General features: G+C 50.3%; 1 protein-coding gene across 1 annotated transcript in view; it reads right to left on the bottom strand.

Annotated features, from left to right (window-relative positions):
* The window catches only part of NTN1 (netrin 1), a 244,839-nt gene extending 228,806 nt beyond the window's left edge, over positions 1–16,033 (bottom strand). Inside the window, exon 1 of the mRNA XM_063657073.1 lies at positions 15,919–16,033. The gene's annotated coding sequence lies outside the window, so the exon portion shown is untranslated. The remainder of the gene's footprint in view (positions 1–15,918) is intronic.
* Positions 16,034–16,475: the final 442 nt, after the last annotated feature.

The following is a 16,475-nucleotide window of genomic DNA, read 5'->3' as shown; positions in this document are numbered from 1 at the left end:
GGTTATCTCGGAATAGTGAGATTACGGGTGATTTTTATTTATCTTGGCTTGTATGCTCTCAGTTTTGCACAGTAAAATATGAAGTAAGAGAACAAAGAAAAGCTAAGAAGGGAGACAAAGTCGAGATGAGAATACAGGTCCAATGCACCCTGGAGTTCCAACCTCTACACCTCTTCTGAGTGGGCCACAAATTTGTCCCTAAGCTTTCCTGCAGCTAAAATGAGGAGACCACGTTCATTACACAATTCCCAGTGTCCATGAGATAAAAACAGACCTACTGCTCAAGGGAATTACAACTATTCTTGGTACTAAAATCAGATAGGAATTTCTCATGGGGGCGTGGCCCAGAAAGGGAACACAGTATGGGGTAATGAGCAAACGTCCCTGACAACAGCCCCAAAACAGTCACAACAGTGAGCTCCGTGGGACAGTTTCTGTGATCCCCGTGAATGTAAGCTGGTGGCATCGCATCAAAACCCAAGTCAGGAAAAGACATTCTAGCAAAGAGGAATGGAAAAGAAGCAAATTGGGGTGCTCAGCTGACTGGGGTACATTTTGGAGCATCTACAAGACTGGATTGTGAGGTGCTTTCCAAGCCTTCCTCCTGAATGTTGTTTCTGTCCACAGAGCTTTTTTTTTTTTTTCTTTTTTTTTGAGATGGAGTCTCACTCTGTTGCCCAGGCTGGAGTGCAATGGCACAATCTCGACCTCCGCCTCCTGGGTTCAAGCGATTCTCCTGCCTCAGCCTCCCAAGTAGCTGGGATTACAGGCGCCCACCACCACACATGGCTAATTTTTTTGTATTTTTAGTAGAGATGGGGTTTCATCATGTTGGCCAGACTGGTCTCAAACTCCTGACCTCAAGTGATCTGCCCACCTCGGCCTCCCAAAGTGCTGGGATTACAGGAGTGAGCCACCGCGCCCAGCCTATGTCCACAGAGCTTTTGATGGCCCTTGCATGGCAGTAAGTTTGAAATGGCTCTTGGCAGAGTGTGGCTTTTCTACATTGCCAGCTGACCTTAGGCCAGGGGTCTTCAGGAGAGGATGAGCGGGGTCACCTTCCAGTTTTATTGTGGTCACTTAGGTATACGCTTATTGTCTTTAGTAGTTCCTGGTGAGCAGGACTGTCTCACTCACCTTGTATCCAGGAGGTCTGGAACCTCCTGTAATACAGTGGAACTCCTCTACGTCCATTGCAAACCCCCCTCTCTGTTAAGTCTGCAGGTGGCCCAAACCCTACGCCACACAGCAGCCCAGATCAAGGTTCTCTGCCTCTTCAGATTCTTGAAACCAGTCCTCTATCATCCTTCAGTTTTATCTTTTCTGGGCAAAATGTTCCCAGTTATCTTAATGATTTCCCGTAGGACATTGTTTTCTGACCACTCTGCAGCCTCTTCCATCCCCTCTAATTCATCAGTGTCCTTTCCTAACGCAGCCTGTCTGTTGAGGGGACAAATGAAAAAAACAGATGTCCAAGTGTTGTGAGAACTTCTCAAAGTGGCGGTGATAAATACACACCCGCGAAAGCATGTCAGGCTCTAAGCAGCAGGATCCACGGAGCAAACTGGAGTTCAAAACGCAACAGTGCAGATTTTGGGTGAGAAAGCAAATCACCAGGTGTTTCTGCAAGGAATGCGTTGAGAGGCGGAAACACCATTCCTGGCACACTGTCTTACCTGTGAAGCCAGACGGATCACCCTAGGAGGCGGAGAATGCGGCAGTTTCAAGAAAACTTTTAAGTAGCCAGAGGAGGAGGAAAACCAGGGTGTTATAGAAACCAATGGGTAAGAGTGTTGCAAGGAAGGAGGGGTGCTGAGCAGTGTTGAGTCACATGCCTTAAAGGTCAAGATAAGATCTGAAACAAGTCCTTTGGATCAAACTACAAGGAAGTCTTTGGTGACCTTGACTAGCGGTTGCAGGGAGTGGTAGGGACAGAAGCCAGGCTGTCTGGGGTTGTGGAGTGAACGGGAGGTGAGAAAGTGGAGATAGCAGGTGTAGACAACTTTCAAGAAAGTGTGAATATAAGTGGCAGGAAAGATAGAGGGTCGCAGCAGGAAGGTGACATAGGATTGAGGGAAGGTTGGGATTTTTTATCGTTGTTTGTAAGATAAGGCTATTTGACCATGCCTTAATGTTGATAGGAACTGCAGCCAGCAGGAGGAGAGAGGTGGAAGACAGATAAAACTATGCTTGTAAAACTGGTGGTCAGGTGGTCTCCAAGTGTCTCTTGTTTCAATGAAATAGGAAGTGACACCATCTGCTGAGGATGGGGGAGGAGCTGGGAGCACTGGAGGCTTGAGGTCATTACAGAGAAGAGGATAATGCTTGCTGGGCAGAATTAAAGGGCCTATTGAAGTTTGTGACTATCTATGAGAAAGAACGGCAGCCAGCAAGGCCATGGGACACACATGCCCCCTCCCCCAGCAGCGCCCAGCAGCCTTTGGATAGACCTAGAGAAAGAGACAGTTGGATTAATCTCAAGTTGAGAGTGTTTTCCAGGAGGTGGGACAGAAGGAAAGGGGAGTGGGTGGCTGTTGTGATGGGCCAGGGCGACAATGCCAAAGAGAGAAGGAAAACAGGACAGGATGGAAGAGGAAACAGAGAGGCCAGGGACTAGAGCTGTGCTGTTCAATATGGTAGCCAGTTGCCACATGTAGCTACTTCAATTTCAACTTGAATTAATTAAAAATGAGTAACATGGAGAGCTTAGTTGCCTAGTTGCCCCTAATTTGGACAGCACCAATAAAGAAAAATTCCCTCATCACAGGAAATTCTGTTGGATAGCTAAAGGATTCAGGAAGAGAGAAGACATGAGGTGGGGAATAACGGAGGAGGTTGTGGTCGAAAACTAGAAGATTCCAGAGGAGAAAGAGCTCTGGGGATGACAAGGCCTTCTGAGGACAATAAGAGGGGGACTTCTGCTGTGAGGCAGAGTAGAGGGTGATTAGAGACGAGAAGGCCACGGTGCTGGACGGGCTATCCACCTGGGCTCTAAAGACCTTTGGAACCAGCATCAGAGTTTGGGGCAGAGACGAAGACTGACCAGTGCTGGTGTCTTCAAAGAAAGAAATGAGTGAAATTGACTGGGAGGTCATTCTAAGGATGAAATGTAGAAGGTGGGACAGCCATGCGGTTCTGGCCTTAAAGGAACAAGGAGTTTTGTGGGGGTTTTTTTGTTTTTGCTTTTTTTTTAGATAGAATTTTGCTCTTGTTGCCCAGGCTGGAGTGCAATGGCACTATCTCGGCTCACTGCAACCTCCGCTTCCTGGGTTCAAGCAATTCTCCTGCCTCAGCCTCCCAAGTAGCTGGGATTACAGGCGCCCACCACCATGCTTGGCTAATTTTTTTTTTTTGTATTTTTAGTAGAGACAGGGTTTCACTATGTTGGCCAGGCTGGTCTCGAGCTTCTGACCTCAGGTAATTCGCCCACCTCCGCCTCCCAAAGTGCTGGGATTACAGGCATGAGCCACCGCGCTCGGCCCGGAGTTTTGTTTCGTTTTGTTTTGTTGTTGTTTTAATGAAGAGGGAAGGAGCATTGGGAATGGAGGAGGACAACAGCGCCCCACTCCTGGGTGTTAGGGATGTGTGGTTTGGAAGAAGGACAGCACCTCTGAAGAGGACTGCAGTGCAACTGGGGTGAGCATGAGGGAGGGAGGAGCAATCAGTGAGGAGGGTGAGGATACAGGGGAGGGTACACTCCAGGGACGGGGGCACCAGATGGCACAGGCTAATGTTTGTGAGGAGGGAGGACAAGAAAAGAGCAAGGGCTTAGGAGAAAAGGGGTGGTCAGGGGTGCCTTTGTCTTGGGTGTGACCAAGGATTTTCCTTTTAATTTTTTAATTGTATTTATTATTATTATTATTTGAGACAGAGTCTCACTCTGTTGCCCAGGCTGGAGTGCAGTGGCACAATCTTGGCTCACTGCAGCCTCTGCCTCCTGGTTTCAAGCGATTCTCCTGCCTCAGCCTCCCAAGTAGCTGGGATGGCAGGCGCCCGCCACCACACCCATCTAATATTTATATTTTTAGTAGAGATGGGGTTTCACCATATTGGCCAGGTTGGTCTTGAACTCTTGACCTCAAGTGATCCACCTGCCTCAGCCTCCCAAAGTGCTAGGATTACAGGCATGAGCCACCGTGCCTGGCTGGGTTTTCCTTTTTAAATCAAGCATTATGTGTAACATTTACTGTGTGCCAAGCATCTACTAAGCACTTTGATATTCCTTAGTTCCCAATCTTCATAAACTCCATATAAGATAGGTATATTATTGTGTCCATTTTACTGGAGGAGGAAACTGAGACACAGAGAAAGAATTTGCTGAAGATCACATCACTGGTAGGTAGAGAAGCAGGGTGTGAACTAAAATAATCTAGGTCCAGAGTTTGGAGCTCTTAGTCAGAACCTGTGGGTGAGATGGGCCTGACTGGGGTCTCAGTCATCCCTGAGAGGAAGGATGGGCTTCTCGTCTACCAAGATTATGAGCTGTGTGGTCTGGATAGACTGTGCTTCTTAACACCTCTGGTCCAGTTAAGAGGACAGACCCTAGATGACTCAGTTCCCAGTACTCCCAGTACAGCCTGGGAATTGCAGCGGGCAGAGGTGACCAGGAGCATTTGGCCTCTCCAGGAGGGTGAGCAGTGGCCTGGATTCATAGTGTTTCCTTCCCAAATTGAAAGAACTTGACTTGGACAGGCCTTGGTTCCAGTGCGCCACTTCCTAATGATGTGACTTTGGGCAAGTTGCTTGCCCATCTGAGCATCCATTTTTTTCATGGTGAAACGGGGTCACTGCATTCACCTTTACAGGGTTGGTCGGCGATTTAAAAAATTGGATCTGAAAGGAAAGACCCTGGCAGAGAGTAGATAGATGTTCAATGTAGAGTAGGTTTTGAGTTGTTTTGTTTTTTTTTTTTTTTTCATATGTATAATTCTCAGGTCTGCCTACCAGATCTCTTACCCTAGAAGAACGAGGGACATTCTTTCATTTCAAGGTATCTAGAGCCCAGCTCACCTGATAGGCTGCATGGAGGATTACTCAGGGAATCCCAGGTCCCTGGACAGGATTTCAGGAGATGTGACTGTCCTGGAAAAGGTTTTAGAACATGGAGAGCAGGCCAATCTAGTGGGAAGGGTTCCTGGAGAAATCCATTTCCCCAATATTGCTTATCTGTATCTTCAGCTCAGGCCTCCCCCTTTGCAGGTGTCTTGGCTGAGAACTCAGGAGCTGGGCATAGAAGCCCATGCAAACCCCAAATCTTCCAAATCCTTTAATCTACCAGGGCTCTTTGAAGGGGTGAAAATGCCTGTGGATGGGGGAACCAGCAGATGTAATTTATTTTCATTTGCAAAAAGCTTTTGACAAGGTGCCACCCCAAATGCTATTAAAATAAAGAAAATGGGTCACTGTGGGGGGAGGCTTTGTCATGGATGGAAGACAGGCCTTGAGGAAGGAACAAAGGGTACAAATAAAAGGATGTTGCTCCAGATGGAGAAAATAGTGGGGGGCCTCCGAGCCAGAGTTGGGGCTCAGCTCGTTTACCGGTTACACAGACTCTGAAGGAGGGAATCCCCTAGTGAAACCTCAAGGTTTAGAGATGACACTGGACTGATGGCAAGAGCAAGAGGATGAACTGGAGAATCTCAAGACCTTGTGTGAATGGGCCAGGGAACAGGTTAGCAGGTGATGGATCTGGGAGACATCATTTAAAATACTCTTAGAGAATGAAAGGTTATCAGTGAAGATGATAGAAAAATATTACTGGCCGGACGAGGTGGCTCACACCTGTAATCCCAGCACTTTGGGAGGCCGAGGAGGGCAGATCACCTGAGGTAGGGAGTTCAAGACCAGCCTGACCAACATGGAAAAACCCTATCTCTACTAAAAATACAAAATTAGCCGGGCATGGTGGCACGTGCCTGTAATCCTAGCTACTTGGGAGGCTGAGGCAGAAGAATCACTTGAACCCGGGAGGCGGAGGTTGCAGTGAGCCGAGATTGCACCATTGCACTCAGCCTGGGCAACAAGAGTGAAACTCCATCTCAAAAAAAGAAAAGAAAGAAAAAGAAAAAGAAAAAAGAAAAAAAGAGTGTTTCTCTGTAGAGGTGGTATTGGCATTTGGGGTATGAAGATTCTTCCCTGGGCAGAACAGTCCTGGCTACCATGGGACATTTAGCATTCCTGACCCCTGTCCACTAAATGCCAGCAGGTTCCACTCACCCCTGCTGTCATTATGGTTCCACCCACACCATACACCAGTCATTATGACAACCAAAAAATGGCTCCTAGAATGTATACATCCCCCTTTAAGGAGCCATCCCACCCCCATTCTGATTTACTTGAAATTTAGCCCAATATGCTACTAAGAAAAGTAAAAGAAAATAAAAAGCAAACTATATTCTCAGGAAGAGAATTGGAAATGAAACAGGATGCGTTTAGGATCTTCTGACAACTAGTTATCACATCTCAAAATCCTCGTGGTGGCTGAGCTGATCCAGACAATAGCAACTCACTGTGGTGCATCAGAAGCACAAACAAAGCAGGGGAGGGAACAGGATGTGCCAGGAGGGGAGGTGGATTTTAAGCAGGTACTTGGGGACGGACTCCCTAAGAAGGATCCAGTAGAGCAGCATGAGTGAAGTGAGGAAGGAAGCTCTGGGGACAGATGTTATTTGGGGGAAGGGTACATTCAGGCAGAGGGAAGAGCACGTGCCAAAGTCCCAAGACAGAGCTTGTTTTATTTTGTTTTGTTTTGTTTTGTTTTGAGATGGAGTCTTACTCTGTCACCCTGGCTGGAGTGCAGTGGTGCGATGTCAGCTCACTACACACTCCGCCTCCCGGGTTCAAGTGATTCTCCTGCCTCAGCCTCCCAAGTAGCTGGGACTACAGGCATCCACCACCATGCCCAGCTAATTTTTGTATTTTTAGTAGAGATGGGGTTTTCCCATGTTGGCCAGGCTGGTCTCGAACTGCTGACCTCAGGTGATCCATCCGCCTCAGCCTCCCAAAGTGCTGGGATTACAGGCGTGAGCTGCCGCGCCTGGCCCAGAGCTTGTTTAAGTAATGAGATGGGGAGTGGTAGGGGTGAGCTCAGAGGGGAGGCTGAGAGCTAGACCAAGCAGGGCCTTGCAGACTTTGTTGGGGAATTTGAGCTCATCAAGATCCATCTTAGATAACTTTAAGGCCCAAGTTCCTTCTTTTCCACATAGCTCTGATTTTCATAGCGTCTGAGGGAGGAACTATTCTTTTCCCTCAGAATCCCCAGCATTTAACAGACTGCCTGGCACAAAATAGGAGTGCACTACAAATTAATCCACTAAAGATCACAGCATTACGGACAGTTAAAGTGGTGACCAGCTCTGTGCGGTGGGCTAAAAAATGCCCCCCAGGGCCAGGCGCGGTGGCTCACACCTGTAATCTTAGCACTTTGGGGGGCTGAGGCGGGTGGATCACGAGGTCAAGAGATTGAGACCATCCTGGCCAACATGGTGAAACCCCATCTCTACCAAAAATACAAAAATTAGCTGGGCATGGTGGCATGCACCTGTATTCCCAGCTACTCAGGAGGCTGAGGCAGGAGAATCACTTGAACCCAGGAGGCAGAGGTTGCAGTGAACTGAAATCGTGCCACTGCACTCCAGCCTGGCTACAGAGCAAGGCTCCATCTAAAAAAAAATGCCCCCCCAAAAGATATCCATATCCTTAATCCCTGGAACCAGTGAATGTTACGTTATACGGGTGTAAAAGGGTCTTTGCTGACATGATTAAGGGTCTTGAGATGGAGAAATTGTTATGGCATATCAGGATGGACTCTAAATGTAATCATAGGTATCCTTACAAGAGACAGGCAGAGGGAAATCTGACAAGACAGAAGAGGATAAAGCTGCGTGAGACAGAGGCACAGATTGGAGCCATGCAGCCACAAGCCAAGGGATACCAGCAGCCATGAGAAGCTGAAGGGCAAGGAAAGGATTCTTCCCTACAGCGGGGGTCCCTAACCCCTGGACCAGGAACCACCACCACTCTGTGGCCTGTTAGGAACCAGGCCAAACAGCAGGACATGAGCAGCTTGAGCAAGGGCAAGGCAGCTAAGCTTCATCTGTATTTACAACCACTCCCCATCGCTTGCATTACCACCTGAGCTCTGCCTCCTGTGAGATCTGCAGCTGCGTTAGATTCTCATAGAAGCAAGAACGCTGTTGAGAACTGCAGATGAGAGGGATCTAGGTTGCACATTCCTTATGAGGCCCTAAGTCTTGATGATCTGTCACTGTCTCTCATCACCCCCAGATAGGACCATCTAGTTGCAAGAAAACAAGCTGAAGCCTCACACTGATTCTACATGTTGGTGAGTTGTATAATTATCTCATTACACATTACCATGTAATAATAATAGAAATAAAGTGCACAATAAATGTAATGCGCTTGAATCATCCCAAAACTATCCCCTACCCCCAGGCCCATGGAAAAACTGTCTTCCACAAAACTGGTCCTTGGTCCCAAAAAGGTTGAGGACCGCTGCCCTACAGCCCTTAATTGCAACCCATTGATACCAATTTCAGACTTCTGGCTTCCAGAACTGTGAGAGAATAAATTTCTGTTGTTTTAAGCAACCATTTGTGGGAATTTGTTACAGCAGCCGCAGGAAACTAATATCCCAGCAAATCTCAGAAATGCCAGAATTCAGAGTCTTCTTCAAATCTTAAAAGACATGCTTGGGGCAAATGAAAGGAACAAAATGAGAGACCACTAACACGCTGGTCTTAAAACATTCATGAAGTCTTCCTTTGGGTTTTCTTCTTACGGGAAGTGACCACATCTCACTGCTCCTTCCCTCCCCACAACACTGAGTTCAGAGCAGTCAACAGAAGCTTGCCAAGTGCTTGCTGTTTGTATTAAGGTATTGTAAACCTCTTCTCTAGAGACCAGGGTTGCAGCACCCTTTACAACCCAGATCACAGTCCAGAAGTAAGTGAATAGCCTCCTGGGCATTTGAGAGAACAGTAGCCAAGACACAGGGGACTTCAGTCTGCAGGGACCCCAGGAGTTCTTCATTTACAAGACTTTATAACCTTAGGTCAGACATCTTCTGTTCTTCCAGGGGACTGGAAAGCCACAGCTTAAGATCCTTGGGGACATGGTGACTGCTGAACATGGATGCACTGAGAAGTGACAGCTGACAGTAGAATCCTATCCTAGCCACCACTCAGGGAGGCAAGACTGGTCCTGCAACCACCAAAAACTCCCAAGGGCTTTACTGCATGAGAGCCCAGCAGAGTTAGAGAAGGACAGAGGCGGCCCTTAGAGAGTATCTCGTCCAAAGTTCCCCAGATTACGAGTGAGGAAACTGACGTCAGGGAGGTTGAGCAAATTGCCCGGGAGCTGATGTTTCCAGAGATGGCTGTGAGTCATCAAAACGGGTTGTGGGCCACTCATTCAGCCACACCTAGGGAACACCTGCTGTATTCAATTCCGCTAACTTAGGCGGGGGGAAAAAAGTCATGATTTTGATGGAAAAATGTTTTTCATGAAATATGATTCCATAAAAAGTTTCTATGCTTCAAGGAGTAAGCTACCGTTAACTGCAAAAACCAATTATGTAGAACAGCTTATTTTCCCCAAATGTCAGTAAAATGAGGTATTACTGGTTTATACATCACACAGAAAGAAAATTTAGAGGATTTAACTCCAAGGATGAAAACAGACATGGATCATTGATTCCAAACAGAATGGATAAGTGCATGGATTATTCAACCATAATAAGATGTCAAAGGAAACTAAGATTTGGTGGGGAAGGAAGGAATGTCTCCCTCACCCGTGGATGCTGACGTCAGGCAGGAGCATCACCATGCCAGCCCCCAGAATAATGCCAGAAACTACGCAGAAGGTGGGAAGGACATGACCTCGCCCAGGGAGCCACTTCCTAGCCTCTGGCCAAGCACCTGCTTTATGAGGTCGCCCAGGGAGCCCTGGTTTCCAGCTCTGCTTGCAGGGAGCTCCATGGGTGGTCAGCAGGGTGATGCAGGCCCAAGAGGACTGTTTGGATTTTAAGCAGGTACTTGGGGAAGGACTCCCTAAGAAAGATCCAGTAGAGCACAATGAGTGAAGTGAGGAAGGAAGCTCTGGGGACAGATGCTATTTGGGGGAAGGGTACATTCAGGCAGAGGGAACAGCACGTGCAAAAGTCCCAAGACAGAGCTTGTTTTGTTTTGTTTTGTTTTGTTTTGAGATGGAGTCTTACTCTGTCACCCTGGCTGGAGTGCAGTGGTGCGATCTCAGCTCACTGCAACCTCCGCCTCCTGGGTTCAAGTGATTCTCCTGCCTCAGCCTCCCAAGTAGCTGGGACTACAGGCATCCACCACCACGCCCAGCTAATTTTTGTATTTTTAGTGGAGCTGGGGTTTGGATTGTACCCTAGTCATACATAGTCCCCTCCCTTAACGTCTCTGTGATGCTGGGCAAATCACTTCACCTCTGTAAGTATCAACTTCCTCTTCTGAAAAATGTGGATAGTAATCTTCCTTCCTTTTTCTCCCGCCCTCTCTTCCTTCCATGGATATCAGGAGTACTCAGTAAAAAACCATATGCAGAAGACCCTGAAGTGTTCAAAGCCCTAAACAATTTTCATAAAGTCGCATAGACTGCTGGGGCACAGTGGCTCATGCCTGTAATCCCAGCACTTTGGGAGGCTGAGGTGGGCCAATCATTTGAGGTCAGGAGTTCGAGACCAGCCTGGCCAACATGGTGAAACCCTGTCTCTACTGAAAATACAAAAAAATCAGCTGGGTGTGGTGATACATGCCTGTAATCCCAGCTACTGGGGGAGGCTGAGGCAGGAGAATCGCTTGAACCCAGGAGGCGGAGGTTGCAGTGAGCCGAAATCGCACCACTGCACTCCAGCCTGGGCGACAGAGTGAGAGTCCGTCTCAAAAATAAATAAATAAATAAATAAACTAATTAATTAATTAACTTAAATTAAAAAGTTGCATAGAACCAGCTACTCCAGTGATACTGCCATCACCAAGGTCACCACAGGGCAAGCAGAAATCACATGCAGGACAGTGATGACTGGCACCACCGCGACACTGGGCTTTAGTGTTAATGAGCATCAATAATGTATTGTTAATAAGCCATTAATAATAAGACAATGAGAATGAATAGTAAATATCAATACAAAGCATCCACTTCAGCTTAGGGTCAGATAGATCACTCAAGAACAGAGTCTAAGTCAAGTGCATTGGCTCACACCTGCCATTCCAGCACTTTGGGAAGCCGAGGTGGGAGGACACTTGAGGCCAAGAGTTTGAGACCAGCCTGGGCAACACAGCAAAACCCTATCTCTACAAAAATAATAATAATAATAATAATAAATTATTTGCCAGGCATCGTGGCTTGCACCTGTGGTCCCTGTTACTTAGAAGGCTGAGGTGGGAGGATTGCTTGAGCCCAGGAGTTGGAGGTTACAATAAGGCATGATCATGCCACTATACTCCAGCCTGGGTGACAGAAGGAGACCCCATCTCTAACAGAAAGAAGGAAAGAAAGAAAGAAAGAGGGAAAGAAAGAAAGAAGGAAGGAAGGAAAGAAAGAGGGAAAGAAAGAAAGGAAGGAAGGAAGGAGAAGGAGGGAAGGAAGGGAGGGAAGGAAGAAAGAAAAGATAGGAAGGAAGGAGAAGGAAGGAAGGGAGAGAAGGAAGAAAAAAAGAAAGAAAGAGAGAAAGAGAAAGAACAAACGAATGAACAAAAGAAAGAAAGAAAGAGAAGGAAGGAAGAGAAGAAGAAAGGAAAGAGAGAAAGAAAGAAAAGAAAAAAAGAAAGAGAGAAGGAAGGAAAGAAAGAAAGAGAGAAAGAGAAAGAAAGAAAAAGAAAGAAAGAAAGGAAAAGAAAGGAAAGAGAGAGAAGGAAGGAAAGGAAGAAAGGAAGGAAAGAAAGAAAAGAAAGAAAGAAAAAGAAAAGAAAAGAATGGAGTCTCATAATCACAATCGCACTCGTAATTATAACCATGGCGGCTAGCATTTCTTGAGCACTTACTGTCAGGCCCCGTGGAGGGAGCTGGTATGCTGGGTCTTGGCCAGGGGGCTTGGTGAGGCGATGATGGTGGTGGAGAAGCTGGAAGTGAAATTGTGAACAGCTTCTTTTCTTAGGGAAGACAGGGAAGGAGAGGATAACCAAGAACTATAGGCCCCAAGAGTGGGTGCTACTAATATATCTTTCTTGTTCCCTACCGCAACCCTGAGTACCTAGCACAAAACTTGACACATTGTGATCACTCAAAAATATTTGCTAAATGAACACAGAAGGACCCTACCAGGGCATCCATATGCAAGGAACATGGACTTCTTGGTGTCCAGGGCCGTATCTGGGCATAGCATTAGTTGGGTTAATTTGGTTCTGCATCCATGAACCTTCATTTCCCATCAATTCTTCTTCCACATAAAGAAGATTCATGTTGCACGTCATGTTGGCTTGGCCCTAGAACGCGGATGATGTCCTTGCCATCATCAAAATCTCACAATCTGTGATGTGCACACACACACCTCACATCTCCTGGCTCCAGACTGGGAGTCCAGACTTTTCAACAGAGCCAAGGCCCCTCCCTGCACTGGGTGTCCTCGCTCAGCATCCAAAGGGCTCAGGAGTCTGCCGCCTCCTGCCTGGGCCCCCTCAGCGAAGATCTGATTTTCTCATCATCTGGATAGTCTCAGCGACTCGCAGCAAAGGGATGAACCAAGCTGACCTTTCTGGAGGTTTGTTTAAAGCAGAACAATGTTTGTCTTGTCCAAACACTATGAATTACTCCAGAGAAGCCTGCCCAGTTTTACAATTCGCAGCTACAAATGGCTTACATAAATAGGGGCTTGTCCCCCCACTACCCGCCACCCCCGTGCCTGATGGCTTCTCCTCCCCTACCCACTTTCTTCCACTTTTCTAGGCCCTCTCTTTGCCCCTCCACCCCCCACTTCACACCTCCAAACCCCAGCATGCTGAAGGGGCAGGTGCTGGTGTTCTGGGCCACAGCTCACACCTGGGTTATTGCTGGCATGGGTTCCCCTATGGCCGGCTGCTCTGTCCCTGGCATGGGCAGATTTGCCTTGCTAAGGGGGGCCTCTGGGCACATTTGTACTGTCTGTGTGGGGCCTGCGGTGTGCAGTGTTAGGTCCAGCTGTGAAAGCACATTGGTAAGAGAAGGCCCCTGGGTTTGGGGGCTCAACATCCAGGCAGCCTGCGGTGCACTCCGGCCTCTCCTCATCTGGCTGGGTGCACAGTTCACCCCCTGCTGCTCCCTCATTGGCTGCACATTCTGGAGGATACTGAAGCATCTCCTATAAATAGACCTCACCCACTATGGCCTGCAGTCTGGGAGGATACTAGAAAGACTGTTCTGCAGATCACATGTGACGCACATAGAACAAGCAAAGCCCATGGTCCTGGGAGAGAAGGGGCTGCTATGTAAAGAACCTGATTTGGGCTGCATTCCCCTAAATATGGTCCTTATACCACCTGCATCAACATGCTTCAGGATGCTTGTTTAAAATGCAGCCTTATGGGCCCCTCCCCAGACCTAGGGAAGCTGTGGGGCAGCGGTGGGGAGGAGGAGGGAGGTTGTGTGTGTGTGTGTGTGTGTGTGTGTGTGTTGGGGCAGGGGGCGGGGTGGGAAGTCTCATGCCCAGAGTCCGAGATTCACTGTCTGCCATGAAATCCATCCTGGCTAAAGCCCTCTAATTAGCCGGGTGACAACTGCAAGTCACTTCAGGCCTCAATATCACTATCTGTATAATGGCTCTAGAATCTTTGGAAGGATGCTTCCAACTCTTAGAAAGCATGATTTCAAGGAGAGCTGGATATCAGAACCCGAAAGCCACAAGGGGTGGGTGGAGGCAGCCTGACAAAATCTGGGAGTCGCTAAAGCTCCCAGGAGAGATGTTGGTGAAGACCTGGAGAGACGCGGGGGAGGTGCAGCAAGGTTGGTGTTCAGTGGTGGGAGTGGTGCCTGGGATCCTTCTACTGAGAGCCCCCTTACTTGGGGCCACATGTGATCTCATTTTATCCTTGTTTTGCAAATGAGGAAACAGACACAGAGGGGAGGAGTGACTTCCACTCAGAAGTTGATGAGTAGTACGGGGATTCCATCTCCCCTACACACCTGGGACACGCATCTGGCCATTCCAGAAACTCCCCTTCGTCCCAACTGTGTCGGGTGCCAGCTCTGCCTCTCAACCGAGCTAAGATTTCGCTATAGAGCCACAGCTCTTTCTCTTCTCCCAGTGGCAGGATTCCACTGGGTGAAAGGGCCCAGGGCCAAGTCGGCCGGGTGAGGTGGATACACGCTGAACCCCGACGACGGGAAAATTCAGCGTCTGGAACTTCACCTGGCTAGAGCCGAGCCAGCCCTACCCACTGGAGGGGCCACAGCCTGGCTGGAGGCGCTGGCGCGGCGCGGTCCTCTGGATTAGGGCTGCGGCGGGGGCGCACGATCCCGCTGCACCAGTGGGCTGGGGGTGCCGCAACAGGAAGGCCCCAGCATTCAAACTCCGTAGGCCGTTCGTGCCCAACACTCAGCGCGTCACCGGATCCAGAAGGGATCAAAGGATAAAGCCTCCGTCACCCGCTCAGCAAATGTCCCCAGGCGGACCCGAGCGTCCGAACAGGGGTGGCGAGCAGGAGGCCAGAGAAGACACCGTGTCACCTTCCAGGCCGCGAGGGCGAAGGGGCTGATAGCACAAGGAACTCGGAATAAAAAGTCTGTGCAGGTCGACCCTGTTTCTACATCTATGCTTGTGCATTGAACTCCATTCACAATTTGGGAGCCCCAGAAGCTTGCCATGTCGCCTCGGGCACGCTCCGGAGGGTCTGGGCCGCGGGCCCTCCTCTTTGGCGAACCTCGGGGGTTTGGGACTGATGCTCCCGAGCCCCAGCTCCGCCGTCCGCGCCTTGAGCAGTCGCCTGCGCCTCTTTCTAGATGCGCGTTTGATTTTCTAATCAATCTCTTTGTCCCCTGCGGCCTTCACCCGAGTCTCCAGTTTCCCCGTTTCCCTCGGCCCCCGCCTGGGTCCCGCTCTCGCCCGACTTTCCCGTCGAAGGCACTCGAGTGAGTGATTCCCGGGAGCCGAGGCCGAGGCCGGCGGGTCCGCGGCGCGGGCCGGGGCTGTATGGAAATGGCCAGAGGAGCCGGCGGGCGCGGCGGCGATTTATTCTGGGAGTGACAGCCCCTTTGAGCGCTCGGCGAATGGCATTTTCTGTCTGTGAAAGCCTTTCTTCCCACCTCTGTTCAGATTAGCCCGGGGGATGAATGCACCCATTATCCAGCCCGCTGACCATTCTGAAACGCCAAATTAATTACTAAGCACTGAATCAGGCGCCGGGGCCGGGGCACTGGGAGGTGTGAAAATAGCGAGCGGCTGGAGATGGGGAAAGCGAGGGGTGCAGCGCCGAGGGGGCCGGGCGGGGTGGCCCGGGGCGCGGGCGCGGCGGGGCCGGGGCTGGCTTGGCCGGCCGCCGAGCGCGACCTGCCGGCGTGACCGTGCGCGACCGCGGGGCGAGCGGGCTACAAAGGACCCGGGCGGGCAGGAAGGCGCGGAGCCGGGGTCGCGGCCCGGAGCAGGCTGGGGCTCGCCGGGACCGCGGCCAGAGCGCGCCAAGTGCGCAGGACGCGGAGCTGGGGCTCTGGCATGCGCCTCTCGCCGCGCACCAGTGCCTACTCTTCCACGCACCGCCCGGGATGGCCGCCCCCAGACGGCCGGGGCCCGCGGCCACCCCCGCCATCCCCGCGCAGGCTCTACGCCGCTCCAGCTGCCCTCCGAGGCCTTCAAGAAAACTTGGGCGCCGCCCTCCGACCGCAGCCCCAGCCAGAGCTTCCCGAGCGCGGGGCAGCCGCGGGCCGCCCCCACCCGGCCGCGACTCGGGATCCGCGGGTGGCACTTACCTCCCCCAGGCGCCGGCGGCAGCGGGAGGCGAGCTCTCCGCGGCTCCCGCTCGAGTGCGCGGGGCACGGAGGAGCGCGCGCCTTTAAGACTCTTCCCCGAGACTCCGCCAGGTGGTGTCACGCCGGCCCGGCCCTCGCGGCTCCTCGCCCCGCGGCCACCCGGCTCCTCTGCCCATTGCGGGCAGAACACCAGCCTCCCGCTCGCACCCTGCGCCCCGCCGCGCGGGCTCCAGTGGAGCTGGGCCAAGATAGGATGCGTGTAACTTGGGACACACAACTATCCAACAGAAAGCCACCCAACCTACACACTCTAGCTTTGGTTTGTCTAGGGGTTGCAGGAGTCTTTTTGTTTGTTTGTTTGACCGAGTGCTGGGGGTAAAAATGGGGAGGAGAGAGCTGAGAAATCTGACCGAAGGACGTGCGATCATGTCCCCACTGCCATCACCAGCGACAAACCTCAATTCCATGCTAACTGGTCTTTTTGCCCTTCATCCAAGATGGTCCGCTGACACGCCTCCCCCAATTACCATTAAAATGACTGAAGAGACAAAATAGAG

The sequence above is a fragment of the Pongo pygmaeus genome, chromosome 19 (genome assembly GCF_028885625.2).
Source record: "Pongo pygmaeus isolate AG05252 chromosome 19, NHGRI_mPonPyg2-v2.0_pri, whole genome shotgun sequence".
Classification (NCBI taxonomy): Eukaryota; Metazoa; Chordata; class Mammalia; order Primates; family Hominidae; genus Pongo; species Pongo pygmaeus.
This window is presented reverse-complemented; position numbering and strand designations above follow the sequence as displayed.